Consider the following 13271-nt stretch of genomic DNA (forward strand, 5'->3'; position numbering starts at 1 on the left):
TGTGCAAATACTGGAAACATAGAGCTCATAGATTGAAGATGGATGAATTGAAGAAACGATGTGAGATTTTTATTTCTTTGGTTGCTTGACAATCAGTCCAAATAACTTTTAGAGTCACTTTGGAAATCAAGTTTTTTTAACAGCTTATGTTTTGGTCAAAGTTTTATTTCAAATAGTATTATCTATAGTTCTTAATTATATTTGGTAGAGATGTACTTTCTTGAAGAAAGAAAGCTACTACGATCAAAACAAAGTGAAAGATAACAAATAGGTTATGAAAAAATTAACTCAATAATCTGGAGTGCGCACTTTTATATTCATAGAGGGGAGAGAAACAGTGGGGGAAAGAATTGTTTGTATTTGGAAAGAGGAGAGAAAGTGGGGAGGGGGGGGCAGAATTTCATAATGATGCACAATGATGAGTCGATTGACACACCCTGACTGAAATGTCCACTAGGACTCTGAGTCGAGATGTGCTGGCCGACACTTGGAATGTGACGAAGCCATAAATTATAGTGATGTGGAAAATGTGAATAAATTTGAACCTAAAAGTACCTAAAGACCAGAGTGCGCTGTAAGCGGGAATGAACCCATTTCACATGCAACGTCAGAGCATAAGTAAAGTACAGTGGTGTGGGTAAGGATCATACCCTCAAAGGTAGCCACCCATACTGAGATTCGCCAAGAATCTTCATTGATACAAACTTTCAGTAGCTAAAACCTGGAGGGGCGAAAAATAGAAAATGTGAGTGGGCAAAACCAAAGCTTTTTAGAACCATTTCTCTTTCCAAAAATAATAACCCCTCACCGTAAAACCCGTATAATTTCCCAGAAAATAATTATACATACGTATATAAAAATTTGGCTTAAGAGCAATGAAAACCAAAGTGAGTGCCATGTCAAGTATCTCAGTAATAAATATGTAAGCCAAGTGATGCAAATCAATACAAAAAGATATATCAGCTGGAGTCACCAACGTGACCTGTACGGCTGAATCTATAGCTCAAAAATAATTCCTGCACATGAGTCGAAACCATATAATGTGGTCTATACGACAGGCTATGTGTAAATAAATATGCACAAGTGCTATGATCACGTAAAGGTTGTGCGAAGTATCGCAAGTCACCTACAAATCGAAACCACCTAATATGGTCTGTACGACAGGTTGACACCTGCCTTGGATCCAAGGTGAGCGTGTGGTGCGGGAGGTGAACGATCACATGAAGGCTAGGCCTTGACCTCGGGCGGAGCACTAACACCAGGGTGCAGGATAATGAGTACTAAGTGCATCCATGCATAACCATATACATCACAACCACTAACATTATAATGTACTCACCTATAGCTTACCTGGGCTCCGCAGCATCATGCAACATTATGCATGACTACAACTCCCTAGCATAATGCATATACTAAAATATAACGCAAGTATGACATGGCATTTCAATCAAATTTCATTTCAAACAATTTCTGGGAAAAAAGTAAAGCATACATACGTATCTATAGAAAACCAAAAGCCCACTCACCTGGAGTCTGCGCTGCAACTCCCTAGCATGAATATCAAGATGTCTTGAACGACAGTCGCCTAAAGCAAATATCAAATCACATCTCAGAATCCTTACTGATAAAACATGTAATTTACATAAAACACATCCCCCAAGGACTATCTAGAATGATTTGAGACCCATTGACCAAAAGTCAACTGTCGGTCAAAGATTGACGGTAGGGTCCACAACCCTAAGTAACTCAATCCGGAAGATCTACTCCTCGAATTTCCAATCAGTAACTTCCAAACATCTACATTATGTTTCTAAAACATCACCTAAAATTTCATTATGATCCAACGGTTGGATCTCCGCCAATTGCAAATTCAAGTGGCGGTTAATGTTTTATTTTACCAACTTACAAATCCAATTCAGGAAGATCCACACCTTGGATTCTCAATCCGTAAGTTCCTGTGATCCTCAAATATTATGTACTATAACATATTAAATTTTGGTGACAATCCAACGGTCGGATCGTCGATTCATATTTTTACCAAGTAACGTACCTTAATCAAACTAGATTTACAATAATCAAATCACATCATATGGATATCAAATCTCAGATCAATATGTCGATTTATCATAAAATAACATCGATGATCCACTGGCCACGCGCCATCGCCAGTGGCGGTCGGCCGCCCCGACTCGCCGGAAAATTCAACTATTTCTAAAAATTCTCAAATTTTACATGAATGAAGATCTTAATGAGTGGGGCAACTTTCATACCTGTGACTAAAGCCAATTTGACCGGAAAATGCCCCAATTTAGCTTGAACCGTACAGAACCCTAAACTTGGGTGTGTTCGATTCAACCTCCAAATTCACTCCAACATCTCAAACATAGCTTGGGCTTTGTTTCTGGGGTTAAGAGCCTAGTGGTGGTGGTAATTTGATGGGTTAACTTCACAATCGTTGGATTTCGCCATGGCACCCATAGAACCCACGGGTTTCGTTCTACTCGAATTCAAGCTCAAACCCAATAAAATTTAGTTGGAAATGGAAAAGGGGAAGATAAGGATTAGTTTTTACGTGGTGGTGAGGGTTAGATCGCCAGAAAACCGACGAAAAAATGTCAGGAAGGCGACGGTGTGGGTGGTGCCCGATGAGTTACACGAGCCAACTCGTGTCTCCCCTCATTTTCTTTTCTCCTTTCCCCTCTTTGCTCCTATTTCTGATTGGTCACCTTCTTCCCTCCTTTCCTCCTTTCTCTTCTCTCCTTCTCATCCCAGCCGTCCATTTCTTTCTTTCCTTCCATCCCAACCACACACGTGACCTCACAGATCTCTGCTCTAGAAATTTGGAGCCTTCCAAGTTAAATAAAATTACCAAAATATCCCTAACTTTAAACGTTAATAACTCTTCCGTTATAACTCCAAATCACGCCCTGTTTGCGCCCATGCGTCCGTAGCAATGGGTACTACAAGAATATGCCAACAAAATGAACCTTACATAACACGACAAGGCAGTGAACAAAAGTCAACGCTTTGCCTCAAAGGGCATCTTCGTAACTTCACTTATTAAAATTATAAAAATCATAATTTTTAGGAACGGGCTATTACACGATAATATACTACATATTTTAGGGAACTTTCATGAAAAGGGCTTGGACTAAGTTTATTTTAACCAAAAATCATGCTATTCTTTATTTAATGAAAAAGACAAATTTTAATGAAAAACCCTTAAACTTTAATGAAAAGGACAAAAGAACTTAAATTTTAATGAAAAAGACATAATTTTAATATTAAAAAAATTAAAAAAACCCGCACATCGTCACACATACTGTTTATGAAACCTTTTCCCATTGGATTGTGCAATCCTTTTCCTTCAGAAATTGTGCATAAATTAGCCTATAAAAACAACCCTATGCCGCACCATTCAATCCATCCATTCACCCATTCATTCATTCATACATTCAGCCATCAAACACCACAATTCACACCACATCACCCTAGTGCCACAAGGAAGGAAGGAATGAGAACAAGACTTGTGCAATCTGCCATCCAAGGAGGGTTCAGAATTTGCCATTGGAGTGTGGAGTGTTTCTAAGTGTATTCTGTCCTTTGTTTTAGTTCAATGTTTATGTTAATTTGGTTTTTAATTATGATGAACATGTGGAACTAATTTCTTTTTAGTTAGAGGTGAATTCGAAGCCATGATTATATGTTTTATATGAATTGATTATATCCAGTTATTGTTTCTTGAGTCTTGATGTGATTTGCTTATCTAAGTTATCAAAACTTGTTTATGTATGTTGGTTGAGGGTCGACACTTAATTTGCATGCATGAATTTGATGCTAGAGTATAAGGGAGTTTCACGTAATAGTTATTCACTTATATTCACAAGTAGTGGAGGTTGCTAGTTACAATCGTGTTAAGTAAATCCTTGGTATGAGTCTCATGTGTTTTATAGTGGTGAATGCCTTGTCAATGCTTATGATTTTCAGAGAACTTAATGACTTTTGATATGTATCTCTATCATGCGTTTCATATAGGGAACTTGAGAATAATTTGGTTGCAATGCGTATTCCATCTAATTCAATGAAATAAGGAAAATTTGGTGGATGATTGTGCGATGCAATTAACTTGGAGTGTTGTCATTCATAGTCTAAAGGAATAGTAACTGGAAATTGGTTTATATGCATATGTCATGTGTGGAGAAGGACCCTCTAACTAGCCTTTCACCCATTTAATTCACCTAAACTCGTTTTTGCAAAGTGTTTTATACAAAGTTTCTATTTTAAGTTTTAAATTCGTCAAAAACAATCCCCTTTTCATTTAGTTTTGTTATTTGAGTCAAAATCTGTTTTCTTTTAGTCTTTTGAGTCAAGTTAAGTTTTATTTTCGTCAAAATCACTTGTTAGGTCTAGAATTGAGTCTTTTTTATTATTTGTTGCTATTTTGAGTGTTTTAAGTTAGTTTTGAGTCTATAGAGTTTAGTTTAGTGTTTTTGAGTCTTATTTGTGTTGATTAGCATCCCTAGTTAATCCCCGGTCTAGAACGATCCCTACTTGCATATATACTGCAATTGTCACAAATAGGGTTTAATTTGTGTGTCAAGTTAATTTTCACATCAATTGCCCAATTCTCCAAAAACCCTAATTTCCACTCTTTTGTTTTTCAGGAGGGAAAATTAGGGTTAAGGTTTGTGGGTGGGGGATTGGATTGTGGGAAAGGAATGGGAGACATGTAGGGGAGATTGTTGTGATGGTTTTGTTTTTGTTTGTTAGTTTGGTTGGTGAGAAAATCAAAGGTTTTGGGAAAAAAAATTGGGGATTTTGGGGGTGGAGGGGTTTTAATATAGGGAGTTTTGACGAAAAGCCTACGGTACTATTCACTTTAATGAAAAACCACATTTTTACACTAAAAAGTCAATTCTGGTATTATTCACTTTACCCTTTATTTTGTCCTTATCATTAAAACTCAAAGTTTTCAAGCTATTTTCATTAGTTTTCCTTTTAATATAACAAGGGTTGGTGGTTGGGGTTGCGGTGGAGGAGGGAAATTTTGAAAAGAGATTTGCCAAATAAAGAAGAAGAGGGGGAGAAGGGCATGCCGGGTGTTTTGTGGATGGGATGTGTTATCCATACACCGCATTTTACTTCTCATACACCCTTGATAATTTTTGTCCGTTTATCTTCTTCAATTCATCCGATCCAATAGCCGAAAATTAAAAAGATGTGTGAGAAGTAAAATGGGGTGTGTGGAGATCATACTCCTTGTGGATTGGTTTAGTGTTTTACTTTTTGAGCTTCTAAGCCCTGATTTAGACCTTTATAGCCGCCATCATCTTGGGTGGTGGTTTAGTGGCAATGGGCGGCAAAGTTGCTTTGTTACCTATTCCATTAGGAACCACAGATTTTTTGGTGCATCACTTTCATGCATTTACAATTCATGTGACGATATTAATACTCCTAAAAGGTGTTCTATTTTTTCTTATCACAAGACTTGTGTGTGATATATATGATACGAGTACAGTACAAATGATTTGAGCAAGCAATCCATTAAATTTAAATAAGTAACAATACATATCATTACTTGTACTGTAGTAAAACTTTAGATAAAATGTCTTTTTCATTTTTATTTTTTAGTTTTATTTTTATTTTTTGTTTGGTCAGTTTGGTGGGTTTTGGAATTTCATATATTGTCGTAAAAATTGGAGAAATATATGCCTACATGCTTTAGCTAATAGTGAGGAAGGCTTGAGAATAGTTGTGTTGTTGTTGATATGTTAGGTTTTTCAAAAGACAATCATTTCATTTTTTGTAAACCTTCACGGATGTGGCTCTATATAAATAGCATTCCGTGTGTAATCACAATACATAGCAAAGAAAAGAAGTGAAAGCAATAATATTAGTATCCCTCCATTCATCTTTTTACCTGCAATCCTTTTGTGTTATAGTTACGAAACTAAACAGTATGATATTTTGCACCTACTTCGCTCATGTCCCTAGCAAAAGTTATCTCTCTAACTTTTAATATATATATATATACAAATTGTCACATCCCGGGCCCGCTCCACCACCATAGCACGATATTGTCCGCTTTGGGCCCCGACCACGCCCTCACGGTTTTGTTTCTGGGAACTCACACGAGAACTTCCCGATGGGTCACCCATCCTGGGAATGCTCTCGCGCGCTACTCGCTTAACTTCGAAGTTCCCATGGAACCCGAAGCCAATGAGCTCCCAAAAGACCTTGCGCTAGGTAGGGATGAGAATATACATATAAGGATCACACCCCTGGGCGATGTGGGATGTCACATCTCGGCCCGGGGTGGATCACTTCTCGGGCTCGCTCCACCACCGTAGCACGATATTGTCCGCTTTGGGCTTACCATTCCCTCACGGTTTTGTTTTTTAGGAACTCATGAGCAACTTCCCAGTGGGTCACCCATCATGGGATTGCTCTAGCCTCCTTCTCGCTTAACTTCAGAGTTCCCACGGAACCCGAAACCAGTGATCTCCCAAAAGGCCTCGCTTAGGTAGGGATGAGAATATACATATAAAGATCACTCCCCTGGGCGATGTGGGATGTCACACAGATCATTTAACAAGAGGGATCCCTATTTTTCAAAAAAAATGGGAATACCCTCTTGACTATTATATTGGATTTAATGAAATTGCGTGATTGAGATTGTGTGGCTTGTGATTTAATCTCAATCACACAATTTCATTAAAGCCAATCTAACGATCAAGAGGATGTCCCTATTTTTTTGAAAAATGGGGATCCCTCTTGTTAAAGGATCTGTATATATTGTTTATAGGGTACATTTATACTATTGTTTTTCATACTAGTGATATATGAATAGAATTGTGTAATTTTTGGTTGTTAGATTTTTTTTTCATTGCGTCTTTAAAATCGCACATCTAATTATATGTTTGTTTTGGGTCATATATTAAAGAAGAAAATCAAAATTTAACCATATAGTATGCTAAGATAAATACTTTTAAACAGTTTTAATATGATACCATAAAATTATACAGAAAGAATATTTCCTTGTAAATGTGATTTGGTTACTAATATATCATGGGACTCGAATTGTAATGCCGAAGTGGACTTCATAACACTAATTGTATGCTATTTTCCTATTTCTAAACGTGCGTCGGACGCCAACATGATTTTAATTTTACCTGACATTATCTGTTCTGAAGTTGAGGGGAATTCGCCTGTTCATGGCTACAGTCAAGAAAATGCCACTCGATTTCATTCCATTTGCAAAAATGCCAGCCAAATTAGGCTGGATTGGGAGGGTAATTCTCAAAAGTTCAGAGGGTGATTTGTCCATATGGCTCAGCACGGAGCCACTCGATTTCATACTATTTACAACAATACCAGCCAAATGGGGCTGGTTTGGGAGGGTAATTTTGTCCGTTTGGTTTGGCACGGATTGCTGGGTTACAAGCGTGCGCTCTCCTCTCATCTCTCACTCTTCCTCTCTCTCTCCTACTCAAACCCTAGCAGCCACAACACCATCTCTGGAATAGCATCGACTCCGGCTTCCTAAAACCGAACCACACAAACTGACCTCCATTTCTGTAACTCGAGAGCGTCGGTGAGATGAAGGAGAGGAGCAGGGAGATGGGCTCGAGTCCGCCAACGGCGGAAGAGATCTTCAGGGATTACTGTGCGCCGAAAACGGACGTCGTCCACTCTTTAACTAACGGTACTTCGATCTCTCTCTCTATTCTCCCTTTCTCTCTTAATTTCCTTTCTGTTTTGTTTGAATTTCATTTTTGTGATTTTGGATTTACAAATGGATTTTGTGTTCAAATTTCCTTTTTGTGATTTTGGGGATTTTTTTTGTAGAGCGTTCATCATCGTTGAAGATGCCTCTTCTCGAGTCTTCTGCTTCATTCCGTTTCTCTCATCCAAAAAATTAATCACTGCTTCTCAAACTCTCTCTCTGTCTCGCACTGCCATACCAGGCGCCGCAGCCGCTCAAAGGCAGGGTCTCCAAAGGCGGCGTTTTGTAAAACCTTCCCTACTCAAGGCAAGTAATTTCATGCCCAATTTGGAATTTAAATCTATTTATTTTAATTTTAAATTGATTTGGGGTTACTGAAATCAGCTATGGAAAATCTGCTACTGTCTGAGAAAACTCAAGACTACAGTTTTTGAAAAGCTGCTTAATTGAAGTGAAATTTCCAGTTTTTGAGCCCGATTTCAAGTCTTGAATTTTGAATTTGTCTATATGTAGCTCAGCTGAAGCTATCTATGTCGTACTTTAAAGTATTTGTATTGGTAATTATGTGTTTTAAGTTGCGCAAATGAGTTGTCCCAATATCTTTTGTGTGCAATATGGTGTAGAAATGTGGCTTTTGATGTTTTGGCAGGCATTGGAAAAAAAATTGAAATTGGTTTTCGCTCAATGCATAGTTAATCTTACAATACGGTTTATTAAATTGGGTTCATGAATATATGGGTGGTAGCAAATTAGCAATGACGGGACTTGCAAGGAAGAGGCTGATGAGAGACTTCAAGAGGCTGCAACAGGACCCACCTACAGGGATTAGCGAGGTGCCCCAGGATAACAATATAATGTTGTGGAATGCTATTATATTGGGGTAAGTTGGAAAAAAAGCAGTGCATAAAAGAAATCTACTGTTGTTTTCTCTTCTATTATGCAACATTAATATTTCATTTTTTTGGTAGGAGACTCAGTAAGTTGGAAAAATGCTTATATTTCTTATTTTTGGAACTCTTTATCTCAGTGTTTCTTGAGTAGTTTTCTTGAAGTAAGAAAAGATGGGCATTTGTAAGTCCTATCAATTTTCAATTTTTATTTTTCTTGCTTTTATTTTAGTTTCTTATTACTAATTTTAATTTTGGGTGTATTTTTTATGATGGTTGTCAAACGATGTTGTTTTGACAGGTTTGATCATGTGTATAAGTATTTGATAGTGAATACATGCAGAATGCTTCACAATTGAAAAGAAGTAGAATGGTATTTTCAGGTAATTGTCGAGATTTTAGTCGATCCCCTTTTGTCGCGAAGCCAATTTACAGTTCTTATCATGTAAATTGGTTGACTAAAATGTTAGTGTATGCAAAAAGGCTATTGATGCTGTTGGTTTTTTTCTGTAATCGAATTAGGAGTTGCTATTGTATTCTTAAGCATAACATCTGCCCACCAATGACATATTCTATTGCTTTCTACAGCTGCCAGTGCCTAAACCCCCAACAAAATGGAAACTTTTGTTAGGTAAATCATTATTGCAGAAGCCGAACAGTACCTTTACTCAGTTTTTTTTTTGTAGCTTTCTTCTTCCCCCCTTCAAGGCTTTGTTTTGGTTCTCATACGTGGCCATTTTTGCTCAATGAGAAATGTAGTTGGATTTAAGATTTTGCGAAATTGGAACATCTTTAGGAAAATGACAGAATTTGGGATTGGACCTGTCAAGTTATAAGAAAAGTCATAGTTATCCACGGACATGATTGCTATCCATTTGAATTTTGTTACAATAAATTTCCCTTGGGCATAATGGTTGCACTGAATTCGTTTTGTGATGATTCAATTTTGGGTTTGAAAAATGCTCACTGTTTGAAATTTGAAATTCTGTTGATTTTCCATTCAGGTTGAACAAAAATATCTCCAGGATTCCCATTTTTTTAATGGTGCTGTTAGGGTAAATTTTCTTTATTCTTCTTGCAGATTAATTTTCGATGGATTATGTCGTCTGAGTAGTATACAAGCCGGACATTGTATCTTTGAGAATGTTTATGGTGTATAGTTCTGCATAAGTTGATTTTAGGAGTGATATAACCGTATATGGAGCTACGTGGTGCATGCACTGGAAATTTTATGTTTTAGGATTTTTTTTTATTTCCTCCCTCTAGTTGTTTTTATGTATGGTGGATGAGTTGAATTTGGAAGTAAAGCAACTCAATGGTTGTCTTTTTCTTTTTTATTTATTGCAAGAATGCTACTAGAAGAATGGCAGATTTTATCATGACTGTCATTGAAGATTTATCTTGAATCCGGACAGGTTTTTGTCAATTGTTATTTACGAAGGTTGTGACTGTTTGTGCTGGCACCAAAATAAAGTTTGTAGAAGGTTGCTGACCAACAATAAAAGGTAGCTTGCAATTTTTATTTTAATGAATCTTATTAAATGCATTTGAGTACCACAAAAATTTACTCAATTATTTATTAGGAAAATCACTCTCTTCACTAAAACTGTTATTCATTTACATTAACAACTTTTATTTTTCCAATTTGTAACAGAGAAGCATGTATATCATGAAAAATAAAAGACGGCAGTTCTGAAGTGACAACCAAGATAGTTTAGAAGTGTAATATAGTTGTAAGCAGGAATGTAAACCAGGGATGAAAAATGTTAATATAATTCTGATTCTGGACGACTCATGCGAATTTTATCTGAATTTGAATAATTTTTTATCTGGGTGTACAGTTACGTTTGTGATTTGTTGTTTATGTGGTGAAAAAATAAGATGGCTTTATACTTTATACTTTTTATGAGACTTAATTTTGAGTTTTGAATTTGAGTTCTCATGCAAGAAGAAAGGTCACTTGAGTTTTGAGTTCCCATATATTTTCATTGTTTCATTTACACATCTGTTGGATAATTGGAGGGGATTGGGAGGCAGATGAGTGAGACTTCTGATGGTTATACAGAAATAAATGGTCTCTCACATCTTGAACCAGATTACTCTGGGTTTTGGCAGGTATGAATGATTCTAGCCTTTTTTTAGAGTAACTATGCTGTCCATATCAATCAGAATATTCTGTTATTAGAAGCAATTACATAGAGTTAGGCGAACTAAAATGGCTGGACAGAAAAAATGGTCCTAATTGTTCACTCTCTAATGATGTTGGCATGTAACGTTGATTGTTCTAAACGTTGGCGGTGCTTCTGTTTTCCATAATGTAAGCCCAAGATTATGCAAGGGTGCTCAATTTGGATTTGTTGCATGGCTAGAAAGATGATCTTGCAGTCATTATTGAAGACAATTATATGCCAAGGTATTGATTCTTTCGAATCCCAGTCTAAAAAAGTCAGGTTTATATATATTTTGCATAATTATAATTAGTCTACTTGGGTTAGCTTAAGATTACAGAGAACAGCCTACTACATGGGAGAATAAATCTTTCTTATAGCATGCATATCCATATATAACAAGAAAAGTTTCACTTCCTTGGTTCTTAGGCACTAGACCGTCTTTCCTTTAGCTTATAATTAGCTGCTCATGAATTCTTGGCATCTTATTTTATTATTCTTATTGGGGTGTTTTATAGCACTGTAGATTTTTTCAAGGAGCTTCCTCAGTTTGTTGTCTAAGGCTTGTTAATTTTAAGTAATATTTATGGTGTAGATTGGGGAAACAAACTTGAGGTATTAATTTTTCAGAGATAGTTTATGCTTGAAATTAGCCCTGTTTTTATATCTTCCAACATTTTGTTTTCTTGGAGTTACCACCATGTCCTTGAAAATTTGCTGAAACAACAATGGAACAGTTTTTTTGTTTTTTGTTAACTGCTGAAAGGTGTCAGGCCTACAGGTCATATATTTTGCCACCTTAGTTGCAAGGGCAAAATATGTGTGGACTGCATCATGCTTCTGTTTCTTATGGAAATAGGCGTCCCGAATTTTTTTTTTTTTTTTTCATTGAACATTAGTGCTTGAAAGCTTAGCTGCTGAAACAAAAATGGAATACTTTTAATGTTTTTTGTTAACTGCTAAAACAGGCGGCTGGCCTGTAGGACATATATTTTGCAATCTTAACTTCAGAGGCAATATATGTGTGAACTGCATGTTGCTTCTGTTTCTTATGGAAACAGAGGATTTTTTGCAACCACATCTTTTGTAATCAAGAACGTTCAACTTTATCATGTTAATTGTATGATGTCTTTTCATATCAGCTCTGTTGAATGTATAACCAAGCTGCTTATCTTACCGACCTCTTTAACTCATCTATCTCTTTGTTCATTCATGATTATGTTTAATTTATTCAAGTTAAATGTGTCGTATTCATACAGTTAAGGTTGGTACATTGAAGTCCTGCAGCAATGCGTGGGCTATTTTCTAGTGTTAATCTAATTTCCCAGGTTCGAGGCCTGCGGTGGGGTGGGGTGGAAAAAAATAAAAAAAAATAAAAAAATAAAAAAATAAAAAAAATCTTAAAATTCCAACTAATGTGAAAACATTTGGATAGTCGCCATATTAGGAAACGATAATAATAGTTGTAGGCCCATTACTTCATGTTTGTTTCTTAATTAGCACAATAATGGTTGCATGATGTGAGGTCCGCATGAAGCACAAGAAGATTTTCAATTTTGCAATTGATGCTTGTTAAATTATGTTTCTGACAAACCCTTACCCAAATATCCTTGTGGATACCGAAGTTAAGCGTGATTGCTGATACTCCGAAGGTGCTGAAGTTATGTTATGAAAATGTTGAGTAAAAGTGTGAATAAATTAAAACGGAAGCCTATAACTGTTGGTGAGAGTGCACAGTGCTGGATGTAAATGTAATGTTAGATTACAGATGCAAGTGCAATAAGAGTAAAAATATTCTCATCATAGGTAAGATGTAATAGTATGAACATCGATTATCATAAATCCAAATATTCAAATGTATGGTAAACGACAACATCTCAAACTATATAAAGTGGAATGCTCATTACAAATATGCAGATACACAACCCCAAGCAGAAAGTAGCTACATGGAACATGCTGGGTATAATAATTGATGCTCAAATACTACATACACGAGAAGCTGGTGCTAAGGGCATCACATACGAGTCCTAGTTGCCTATTGCAAATTTGTACAGGAAGGCATCTACAATGGGTCCGTAGTGAGTGTAACGATGCGATGTGAACGTACATGTGAATTTGGTCCTGACCCATATGTATGATGAGCAGTTATAAATATGTACGATCATGCCATAATTGTCTCATAACTCACTAGAAGAAAAAAGGTCATTTGCGAAGGTCAAATGCAGTCGAAAAACACATTCTGCTGTCGGATATAAGTGATAACACCCTCGCTAGGTGTTGAAAATTGCCCCATCGGAAATTCTTTTTTTTTTTTTTTTTTTCCTTCTGACTGGCCATCGAAAATGCTTCATTTTTGACACATGTGGCTCGTAGTTACTAATTATTTTGTTGGAAATAAATTTTCAAAATGGCAAAATTATTTTATTTTCAACATCATATAGTCGCAAATACTTAACTGACCGTCGAAAATACTTTCCATACAACATCTAT

General features: G+C 36.4%; 1 long non-coding RNA gene across 12 annotated transcripts; it reads left to right on the forward strand.

Annotated features, from left to right (window-relative positions):
* Positions 1 to 7201: 7201 nt before the first annotated feature.
* On the forward strand, positions 7202 to 11974 carry LOC137714736 (uncharacterized). Of its 12 annotated transcripts, none has more exons than XR_015963641.1 (9): positions 7202 to 7705; positions 7849 to 8032; positions 8472 to 8606; positions 8695 to 8797; positions 8915 to 8996; positions 9202 to 9244; positions 9618 to 9668; positions 10029 to 10118; positions 10268 to 11974. It is a non-coding gene; the product is annotated as an uncharacterized LOC137714736 (long non-coding RNA). The 12 variants fall into 12 exon arrangements; XR_015963636.1 differs by having other exon boundaries at positions 8754 to 8797; XR_015963635.1 differs by lacking the exon at positions 8695 to 8797 and having other exon boundaries at positions 9618 to 10118; positions 10268 to 10728; positions 10936 to 11026; positions 11750 to 11974.
* The last annotated feature ends 1297 nt before the right edge of the window (positions 11975 to 13271 follow it).

Source organism: Pyrus communis, chromosome 6 (assembly GCF_041283825.1).
Source record: "Pyrus communis isolate YQ-2024b chromosome 6, ASM4128382v1, whole genome shotgun sequence".
Lineage (NCBI taxonomy): Eukaryota > Viridiplantae > Streptophyta > Magnoliopsida > Rosales > Rosaceae > Pyrus > Pyrus communis.